Below are 12,067 nucleotides of genomic sequence, written 5' to 3' on the forward strand. Positions count from 1 at the left end.
ATGGACATTTAACTCTCACATTGATATTCCTAAAGCTAGCTGATCCCAGAGGCAGCTAAATAAGAAAGGCCCCTTGCTACTATAACAAAAGCTTTTGTAAAGCATGAATGGGATTAGTTTTAACAACAGTAGAAACATCTGGTATTGGAGATTGGACTATTTATCCTTGATGTAATTATATTGGAAGCACTAGTATGAGAGCTGGAATTATTTTTATACATTAACTAGTGTGATTCCACCTCTTTGGTAGCAATTAAGACACTTTTTAGTGGATAGGCACTAGCCTCTTTACCCTTTCCCTTCTACTTTGTCTAATCTAAATTTAAAAAGTGAGCGCTAGTTTCATTTATCAGAGATAATAACAATAAGGAGTAAAAAGAAAAGGAGTACTTGTGGCACCTTCGAGACTAACCAATTTATTTGAGCATAAGCTTTCGTGAGCTACAGCTCACTTCATCGGATGCATACTGTGGAAAGTGTAGAAGATCTTTTTAAACACACAAAGCATGAAAAAATACCTCCCCCCACCCCACTCTCCTGCTGGTAATAGCTTATCTAAAATGATCACTAATAATAAGCTATTACCAGCAGGAGAGTGGGGTGGGGGGAGGTATTTTTTCATGCTTTGTGTGTATAAAAAGATCTTCTACACTTTCCACAGTATGCATCCGATGAAGTGAGCTGTAGCTCACGAAAGCTTATGCTCAAATAAATTGGTTAGTCTCGAAGGTGCCACAAGTACTCCTTTTCTTTTTGCGAATACAGACTAACACGGCTGTTACTCTGAAACCTGTCAATAAGGAGCAAGTTAATCTAACTCCCTGGACATGATACAGCTGACCTCCAGCTGGTACTAAAGGCCTAAGGATATCTTCTTACTAATGCCATAAAGCGGTGGGTTAAACTTGTGATTGCATTATTAGTACCAGTGGGGAAATTATTTGCAAATTCCAAAAGTCTTGACAGAGTAATACTAAAAGTATTGAAAAAAAAATTAATCACTGGCCTGATTATTTGTTTTCTGTATTTTAAACATTCTAACTGTACTCAGGGATCTAAACAGGAGGGTTGTTTCTCTCTTTCCCCTCTTCCCTCCTGGGCAGCTTATATATTGCAGGGGTTTTGGAAAGACATTACATATCTGGTCTAGGATTTATGCATTCTCAACCTAAGGTTTATTAGATTATACATACAGAAAATTGGTTGGTATCCTGAGCCTGAAAAGATTAACTGGCAAAATAATTGATAAATTTACTATCATTATTTGAGAGGAAACATTAAAAAAGTTACTAAGTACACAAGCACAGAATAGTGATGCCAATCTCCAGCCCTGTAAAACCATCAGCCTCCAGCTAGTAATGATAGGTGCATTATAAATATTGATGCATTGAGAGAGGATACATGAAACAATTGTGACAACCAAAAGTACCCATAACTTAACCCTAATACTCCCCTAAATACTGTCCATTGTTTTGTTAGCCCACTAAACTTCCTCTCCACCCATAATGTTGATATTATCTTCAGTATTGTGGGTGAAATTCTTGCCTGTTACCTTAACCCCACTGAAAAGCTGAGAGTGAAATCCTGGTCTCCTTGTAGTTCCAGGGTTTGTCCCTTATTGCATGCATTAAGACAAGTAGTGGAGAGGGCTTGTGTAGTCCCATTTCATTTGGATAAAGTTAACCTTGTATTATCTGTATGTAAATTAAGCTCATCAGGACAGGGACCTTGTCTTCTTTTATTTCTATAAAGTTGCACTGTGTAGATCCTGGTCAACCTACCGACATTGGTCAGGGGTGTGAGCACCATAGTTAAGCCAACCTAACCCACTATGCGTAGACACGGCTAGGTCTTAGCTGCAGTTGCTGGGGAGATGGATTACTGACTGACCAAAAACCCCTTCTATGGATGCAGGGAGCAGAGTGTCTATACTACAAGAGCATAGCACCCATAGTGTAGCACCCATAGTGTAGACATGATCTCAGTAATTACATATGGTTTAATGTTCTGTTGTATTACAAAATGATAGATCAACTGCACATACATCCAGAGAAGGTTCTAAACAAGGACTCTGGTAAAATAAAAAAATGCACGTAAATTATAGTCTGTTGTTTCGGGTAATTCTATGTTTTGTTTTTTCAGACTTCATTTAAAATTTTCATTAAAAAACATAGTTTTGTCTATTACAATATACAATGCACACTGACACACTGTTCCCTTGTTAAAAGCTTGTTACCGGAAACTTTCCTCAAACAGTAGTCACATAAAAAGTCTGAATTCTTCCTCCTCCACCTCTTTTCACTCTTAACAAAAACAAAACAAAAAAAAGTTAATTCCAAAGTCTAACAGGGACTATTTCAATACTGAGGAATTGCCAGGGGGCCGGGGTCAAAGTTACATTTTAAATAGCTTTCTATTTACAATCTTGAATATGGAATCTTTACTGTGTCTATTAGGCTCTTTTAAAGGGTGGTTCTCCGCCACAATTTTTCAGACTTTGTTAGCTCTTTTACTGTAAAACCCAATTGTTTTAAGTCTTTTTTTAAAAGGCCTCTTTAAAAATCATATTTGGAATTCCCAGTTTTTGCCTCTTTTGGAGACAGCAACTGGGAAGGAGCTTGGCTCTGATGTCATCTGGGTGGGAATTCAGAACTATATCCGGGGAACACAAAGGGCTTGTCTACACTTACATTTTATAGTGCTCTAACTTGCTGGCTCAGGGGTGTGAAAAATCACCCTGCTGAGCGCAGCAAGTCTGAATGCTTTAAAGTGCTAGTGTAGACAGGCTCCAAGCGCTGGGAGCTAATCCCCTCATGGAGGTGGATTACCAGGAGCGTTGGGAGAGCTGTCTCCCAGCGCTCGCATGTGACCACAGTCGCACTTCAAAGCAGTGCCGGGGGAGCGTTCCCGCAACAGCACTTTGAAGTTTCCAGTGTAGCCATACTCAAAGTGAACTAAAACTACACTTGTTGTCTATGGAGTATCCTTTATTGGCCATTGCCACAATCCTCCAAACCTCATAGGATTTATCAAGGACACCACCACCATCAGTAACACTTCCATCCATTGACAAGCCAACTGGTTTTGTTTGGCTGGATGGCCTTTGTCGGAAAGTGCAACGGCCTTTTTGGGGCAAGATGCAAAGCCCACTGAAGTCAGTGGGAGTTTCCCATTTATTTCAGTAGGCTTTGGACTGGGCCCTTAATGTACTTTTAACATGGTGGTAGAGTGAACAGTGGGGTACAGATGTGTGTTGGATGCATCTAAAAAGCTGCTATTTACCTTAATCAGGACTTAGATACTCAGTATTTATTATATATGCTTACAGATTTACATTGTCCCTTCTCCTCCTTTTGTCACATCAGCAGGCAAAAAAGCCAGATCACTAGGGATGGATCATCCAAAGATACTAGTCAAGGTTACCTGCTATTGTCCAAGAGCAGTGGTTTTCAAACTTTTTTCTGGCAATTCAGTTGAAGAAAATTGTTGATGCCCGCAACCCAACAGAGCTGGGGATGAGGGATTTGGGGTGTGGGAGGGGTTCAGGGTTGGGGTTGAGGTGCCGGGGATGACGGGCTTGGGGTGCAGGAGGGGGCTCAGGCTCTGGGCTGGGGGTGCAGGCTCTGGGGTGCAGGAAGGGGCTCCAGGCTGGGGCAGGGGATTGGGGCACAGCCTTACCTTGGGCAGCTCGCAGTCAGTGGTGCAACAGGGGTACTAAAAGCAGGTTTTCTGCCTGTCCTGGCACCGCGGACCGTGCTGCACCCTAGAAGCGGCCAGCAGCAGTTCCAGCTCCTATGCAGAGGCGCGCAAGTGGCTCCACACAGCTCTCACCCGCAGGCACAACCCCCCAGCTCCCACTGGCTGGTTCCCAATGGGAGTGCGGAGCTGGTGCTCGGGGTGGGGGCACCGCACAGAGCCCCATGGCCCCCGCGCCTAGGAGCCAGACTTGCTTCCGGGGCGCAGCGCGGTGTCAGAACAGGTAGGGACTAGCCTGCCTTAGTCGGGAAGCCCCGCTGACAGGACTTTTAATTGCCTGGTTGGCAGTGCTGACCAGAGCTGTTGCGACCCAGTGCCTTATATTCCGTGACCCAGTACTGGGTCATGACCTACAGTTTGAAAACCACTGTCCTAGAGCATGAACCTACTAGATATTAACTTCTTGGTGGTGCTTTTCTTACAACTTTTCACTAACAACTTCTAATCTTTTCTAAAATTAAACACAGCAAAGGTGAGAAGAACCAGACTGACACTCATGAATACTAAAAACTCTTTTTTCTTTCATAACAGGCACAACATAGCCAGTAGAAGAATAGACTTCCACACAGGACCTTGGCAACGTGCCTCATTTGTGTACACATACCTAAAGTAATGGCCTCTTAGAGGAAGAAAATAATCAGTTTCTATGTCCACTCAATGCACATAAGTAATGCTATTAACTTTGAGGCCCAGTATTATGAAGTGAATAGAATGTTTGGCGATTAGACAATCTAATTGTTTGAATTAGTTAGAAGGAGCTGATTCCGTTGCTCTAACATACCAAGATGGAAAAACATCACCCATCTTTATTATTATTTATTACACACATTTGCATGTTGATATAGCAACTTGAGCAAGGCATATCCTGGTAATTAATATTATGTACTGAGTGCCAACAATGTAATCAGCATTATAGAGAAGGAAGATTAGAGAAGTGCCTTCTATGACCTTATATTCAAAGTAGACAAAACAGAGAACAAAAATGGTACACTTGATTATTAGATGATGGACATATCTGAATGGAACTTTTGTTTGTATGGAGATAACACTTTTTTAAGGTACTAAAATGTCTTATCACAGGGTAAGTGTGCATATTAACACTAGCAATGGGTTACAAATAAACAGTATCTAGAAGTAGACAGTGCCTTTCATTCTCTAGGATTTCAATATAATATACCCTGTGCCATTGAAACTGCAAGGGGAATGTAGCTAGGCAGAACAGGTATTTAGATAGCATAGTGATAGGTGTCTTAACAACCTAAGCAGATAGAATGTAATTATCCAAATGGGAATTTAGCCAGGACAGTTGGCTTCTTAGAAAGTTACCACAAATTTATCAATGATCAAAATGATTTTATGCTTTGGCTGAAAAACAGTATCTGCAATGGCACAGTGCCCCTAACACAGCTAACCCCACGGATGGGGTATTGGTTCAGTAGTGAATCACCCCAGTACCAAATACTCTAAAATCCCTAAAAAAAACCCACTCCGAGAACAGCATTTATTCCTGTTAAGCACCTACCACATTTCTAGGACCTATAAAACTAAGTGTTGTTTAACAAGGACCCCCCTTCAAAGTGAATTAACAAAAAAAAAGGGGGGGGGGGACTTAAAGTGGCTTCTAATTTCACTGCAGGTAAACCCTCAAATGGGAGTTGCTGGGCACGCCACACTTTTGAAAATCAGGTCACTAACGTAGGTGCCAAAATATGGGTTTAGGACCCTAATTTTAGGCTCCTGTTTTTGAAAATCTTGGCCCTAGGACATAACACAGGGCTGATCCTACAAATTACAATGCATGGACAGAGCCCCATTTTCTGCATTGGGCTTTGAGCAGGACAAGGATACATCCATATGCTTTCACTTGCAGGATCAAGGCTTAAGTATATATATTTTTTATAGAGAGTTGCAAGAGCAGCACCTGTTTTATTTCCCTGATGTAACTTGATTTCTCACTTCTTATGTGAGTAGAGTGCCTTGGAGTAGTTCAGTCAAAAACTAAATAGTCAAGTCTAATATTTCTTCACTGATATAGAGATAGGTTAATATTTTTCTGTGACTACAACTGTCAGATCCTAACTTCTAATCTAGTTTCCTCAGAATATAGGTTCTTTTGTCTAAAACTCCCAGCAGATATTTCCTGTTTAAAATTCAGAACTTACTCATATGATTCAAAATAGAGCTTTGCAGAACAGATAATACAGTATTGCACACAACATAAGAACAGCCTCTCCCACTTCTGTTATGGAATTTCTCAAGTATCAGCCTATACCAGTACTTAGGCACTAGTTAAAAGTACAAAATCTGCTGGATCATGGACCTACAATATAAGTACTGTAAAATAAAATCATTCTTTAAACTAATGTAGATGTTCACAAATTTAGTAATTGTTCAGTTACACAGCTAAGGTAGGTTTCAGAGTAACAGCCGTGTTAGTCTGTATTCGCAAAAAGAAATGGAGTACTTGTGGCACCTTAGAGACTAACCAATTTATTTGAGCATGAGCTTTCGTGAGCTACAGCTCACTTTAGTTCAGATAGCTCTGGCAGCTTTACAAATTTTAATTGCTTGGTGGTATATTTTAACACTTCTTTCAGGTCTACTCTGAATAGTAGACTTGGACTATAACTCTGCAAAGACTCACGTACATGCTTAACTTTCTGCATGAATAGTCTGCATTGATTTCAGTGGGATTATTTACATATGGAAAGTTAAGTTGGAGTCTTTTCCAGATCAGGTCCTTAATAGTGCATTTAGGAGCACAGTGGAAAATGAACCTAGTAAGCAAACTATAGTACTGTATACAATATTTCAAGGGGGTCATTCATCAGAGGTAGCTCAAGGTGGGCAAACAATCCATCCCAGTTTTACAAAAGGTTACCTCCATAAAACAGGGCTGGGCTAAAGAGCAAGCAAATTCTTTGGAAAAAGAAAAGGAGTACTTGTGGCACCTTAGAGACTAACCAATTTATTTGAGCATAAGCTTTCGTGAGCTACAGCTCACTTCATCAGATGCATCCGATGAAGTGAGCTGTAGCTCACGAAAGCTTATGCTCTAATAAATTGGTTAGTCTCTAAAGTGCCACAAGTACTCCTTTTCTTTTTGCGAATACAGACTAACACGGCTGTTACTCTGAAACCTGTCAAATTCTTTGGGATTCTGTACAGACTTGGCAAATCAGAGCTAGGCTAATTTCCCACCCTGGCAGCAAATAGGGGAGAGAGAAAAAAAATTTCTACCATATTCTACCATTTCCTGGCAGGGGAACTAGAGAAGTAGGGCTTGTCTACGCTGGCACTTGACAGCACTGCAACTTCCTTGCTCAGGGGTGTGAAAAAACACATCTCTGAGCACTGTAAGTTTCAGCGTTGTAAAGTGCCAGTGTAGACAGTGCACCAGTGCTGGGAGCTATTCCCCTCATGGGGGTGGTTTTTTACAGTGGTGGGAGAGCTCTCTCCCAGCACTGGTGCAGCGACCACACAGCCATGTTAAATCATGGCCACGGCAGTGATTTAACGTTGCTAGTGAAGACATGCCCGTAGATAACTCAAAGTTTGACCTCCATCAGCCAAACTTGGGCCATCAGCAATCAAAGATATCCCCAATTATATCAATAGCAATGTAATTAATGGTGTTAGAGAAAATGGTGTTAACAGTCAATGACATACTCCTCAGTCAGAACTGAACCACTGTGGTGTTAGAGGTGTTTCATAAAAGAGAGTCAAAACCAATGCACTGACACACCTATTACTGAATAGCCCAAGAGACTATTTAATTAATCTTTTAAAACAAGAGTGGGAGTATTAGTCACACTGTCCTAAGTAAGTTCCTACTCCAGTAATTACAGTCTGATCTATCTAAATGGCATTTGTAGTTTAAATTAACTGATGATGAGGAGATGGAGCTTTTATCTTCTTGATCATTGTTTCAGATCCAGGTCACAGTAATAATGAAAAGATGTTACTATCTTGTTTTACACTTAATCATCAAATAGTTCCAGGTGATTAGGTATCTGCCTCATCACAATTAGAACAGATTTTGTACTAAGTTATGTATGTTGTCCTACAGTAATAGCAGTCATACTTGCCACCTCCCAGCAACCAAAATAATAAATAAGGCCCCATTTACACTGGCAAGTTTCTGCGCAATAAAGCAGCTTTCAGTGCAGTAATGCCCAAGGTGTTCACACTGCGAAGCCACGTAGTGCGCAGATACAGCGCTCTAAAAATACCACCCCGCTGAGAGTCGTACAGCTTTCTGCGCCGGGGCTACTGCAGTGCCAGTGTAGACACCGTGCTGATTACAGCATTACGATTGGCCTCCAGGAGGTGTCCCACAATGCCTGTTCTCACCTCTCTGGTCATCAGTTTGAAGTCTACTGCCCTGACCTTAGGTGACCAACCGTCAGCCCCACCAGATACATTCCTTTGCAAATTTGAAAGTCTCCTTCCTGTTTGCTTAGTGATGTGTGCAGTGGTAGGGGGCTTATTCCTTCACCCACTTACTTCCCTGGTCCTCCTCGCATGAACAGAGAGCAACAATACCTGACGTCCAAAGGTGCAAACAATTCGATGTTTATTGGGGTGAACTTCCAGCAAGCATGATTCCAGTTTCCTTCCTTAGTGTCCCCCTTCCCAGCTCTGACACCACAGAGCCTTACCTGTGTCCCTGTTCCCATTCCCCCCCTTAACAAAACATGATTCCAATTTCCCCACCCCCACTCCCTGTTCCCATTTCCCCCCTTACTTCTTGATTGACTGTAGACTATATAGTAAAACTTGAGTTCTGCTTCGCTATACCTTAACCAATCATTTTCCTGAAATTTAACTAACCAATCCTAACATATTGTAACATGATTATGTAACCAATTATATCCCACCACCTTAATTAGTTTACACCCAGCAAAATTAATTATACAGCAGACAGAAACAATCACAGAACCAGACAGAGATTATACGACAAACAATAGGGAAATGGGGACTACAATGATAGAACACCTCAGAAATGAGGATTTCACAGCCCAGCTATTGATAAGTGATAAAATTCCCAAGTGCCACATGCCCAGCATTGCCAGACAGGATGTTATCAAACTAAGTTTCCTTTTACATTTTCTAGGCACTTCTCTTTCTCTGGAGGTGATAGGCATTATCAGGACAGGACTGTATTCCTAACAGCCCAAGAGCACCTTATTTCAATGTGACTTGTTTGGAATGTAAGGGTGTGACTGCTCGCTTCCCAGCTTATGGCTGCCTCTGCTACTTAGCCAAACATCTTAGCCTAAGAACAAGGCCTCAGACTGTCACAGTAAGAGAAGGCCTTTACACCAGCAGACAGTGATTTTGATTTTTTCTTTTATACCTCTATAACTAGCTAAGTGGCAAGAATACACCTAAATTCTTCGAGTATAGGCCTTTACAGACAGGCCTGAATATCTACATCCTAACATGCAGTGGTCTCAGCGCATCTTTCCATGCCATGCCTGCTCCACACACCAGGCGATCCCCGACTTGGAGCAATGCCAAGCTGCTGGACCTCACCAGCATTTGGGGAGAGGAGGCTGTGCAGTCACAGCTGCACTCCAGCCCTCAGAATTATGATACCTATGGTCAGATTTCTAGATGCATGATAGAAAGGGGCCAAGACCGGGACACACTGCAGTGCAGGGTCAAAGTGAAGGAGCTGCAGAATGCCTACCACAAGGCATGTGAGGCGAACTGCTGCTCTGGTGCTGTGCCCACGAGCTGCCAGTTCTACAAAGAGCTGGATGCGATACTCAGTGGCGACCCCAACTCCAAGGCAAAGGCCCCTGTGAATACTTCGTTGGCTTGCGTGCCAGTTGAGAGTGGACCGAGCCAGGAGGCGTCAGTCTTGGAGGAAGAGGGGGGCGGGACTCAGAGGCAGAAGATGACTCGGAGGCCAAAGATGCATGCAGTCCGGAGCTCTTTTCTACCCCAGAGGAGCCTAGTCAGTCACAGCAGTCGGATCTTGGCGAAGTGCAAACAGGAGAGGAGGCCCCTGGTAAGCGGATCTGATTTTGGGAATTGCGGTAGCGAGTTGTTGGGGGCAGGAGGGTTGCAGAAAGCAGGCTTGTTTCCTACTGCATGCCTAGTCTGAGCGGCGGGAACCGGCTGTTGATAGATTCCCTCACTTCACAGGAATCTCCCTCCCTTAGATCTCCAGGAAACTTTTGTGGAGATACTGAGCAATCTGCTGCCACAGGTTCCTTGGCAGAGCTACTTTGTTTCTTGCCCCATTAACAATAACTTTCCTACGCCACTTTGTGGTCACAGGCGCCGGGGGACCATTGCTGCACACAGGCAAGCCGCATAGGGGCCAGGGTGGAAGCCACAGGCTTGGAGAAGACCCTCCCTTGATTCCCTGCTCACCCTCAGCAGCGAGATATCTTCCATAATGATCACCTCCTGTGGAAAGTGTGGGAACAGGACTGATTATCAGGCCCACCCTACAGTGCTGGCTGTCCCCAAGTGCCACATGCCCAGTGTACAGCAGGGTCCAGGAACAGAGATTTACCCTGCGGCTACTCACCATTTTGGGGGTCTTGTGGCTCATGTGTGCTTGCCTGGGGCCAGCCAGTTACTGACAGGTGTGAGAGTACTGGCTGTGTTTTAAAGCACTGAAACAGTGTTGTCTGTGTTGCAAACAATACTGCTTCTGTAAAATGTTGCATTTAAACTTCACAGAGATGACCTTGGGAGCCCAGCCTCCCTCTTTGTTATCGGTGGTAGAATGGCTGCGCAGAATTAGAAAGTGTCCAAGAAGAACTAAAGAGGACTTTATGCGTGAGATTATGATGCACTCAGCCGCCGAGAAAAAAGAACTGAAGGAGTGGCGGGACAGCGAGAAGAGGGACCGAAAGGAGAAAGCAGCACACCAGAAAGAAGCCACAGAGCAGCTCTTAACAGTTACAGAGCACCAAGCAGACACGCTCCAGACAATACTAGCTCTTCCAACTGAGCAGCCCCGTGCCTACCCTCCCCTGCAGCCGCTGTTGCAAAAAACTCTTCCCCATGTGACCCCCCTCCGCCACAGCGCCAACACACTGTTATCAACCTCCTGGCTCCAGTCTGTACCCGCAGCATTCCACTCCTGCCGCCTCACAGTCCAGCCCTGTGGACTCCCACTACCCACTGCGCTCAACACCCATCCCTCTGCAGTTTGGCAATGTTGAAGTACAGCACCCACTGCATTGTACTCCAGTGGAGAGGGTTGGGTATGCTCCGTCAACATACACAAATCTGTAGCCGTCCCAGGACCCCTCCTCCTCTTGAGACCTTCCCATCCCCCATCCCCCTCCCTGCTGATTTTTTTTTTTAATTTACTCTCTCCTCTAGTGGTTGTCTTTCAATAAAAGAATTATGTTTGTTTGAAGGCAATCTTTATTTTATTAAGTGAACGCAAAAAGAGCACTGCAAAGCAACATACAATTATGTTAGATGCATGTGATGCAAGAAGGGGCCTTATCACCTCCTAGCATTACAAGCACTGCAATCCCGAGCATAACAGCAGATATTAGTGGCTTTTAGCTTCAAATTGCTGCTGCAAAGCATCCTGATCCTTTTGGCCCTGCGCTGTGCCCCTCTAATAGCCCTGGTCTCTGGTGGTTCAAACTTAGCCTCCAGGTGCTCAGCCTCTGCAGTCCAGCCCTGAGCGAAGCTTTCACCCGACCCTTCACAAATATTATGGAGCATACAGCACGCGGCTATAAGCATAGGAATACTGTCATCGGCCATGTCCAGCTTCCCATACAGGTATCGCCAGTGAGCTTTCAAATGGCCAAAAGCACACTCCGCAGTCATTCTGCTCAGCCTGTTGTTGAACCACTCCTTGCTGCTGTCAAGTTGCCCCATGTATGGCTTCATGAGCCACAGCATTAAGGGGTAGGCAGGGTCTCCCAGGATCACAATGGGCATTTCGACTTCCCCTACGGTGATCTTCTGGTCAGGGAAGAAAGTCCCTGCTTGCAGCTTCTTGAACAGGCCAGTTCAAGACCTTTCCGGATCAGTCTATGTTAGTGTCTGTGAAATGCCCACGGTGATCCACAAGCGCCTGGAGAACCATTGAGAAATACCCCTTGCAATTAATGTACTCAGTGGCTAGGTGGTCTGGTGCCGGAATTGGAACATACATGCCATCGAGCACTCCTCCACAGTTAGGGAAGCCCATTTGTGCAAAGCCATCCACAATGTCATGCATGTTGCCCAGAGTCACAGTCTTTCGGAGCAGGATGCGATTAATGGCGCTGCACACTTCCATCAACACGACTCCAGCAGTCGACTTTCCCACTCTGAA

The sequence above is a fragment of the Natator depressus genome, chromosome 5, assembly GCF_965152275.1.
Source record: "Natator depressus isolate rNatDep1 chromosome 5, rNatDep2.hap1, whole genome shotgun sequence".
In the NCBI taxonomy this organism is placed as follows: Eukaryota; Metazoa; Chordata; order Testudines; family Cheloniidae; genus Natator; species Natator depressus.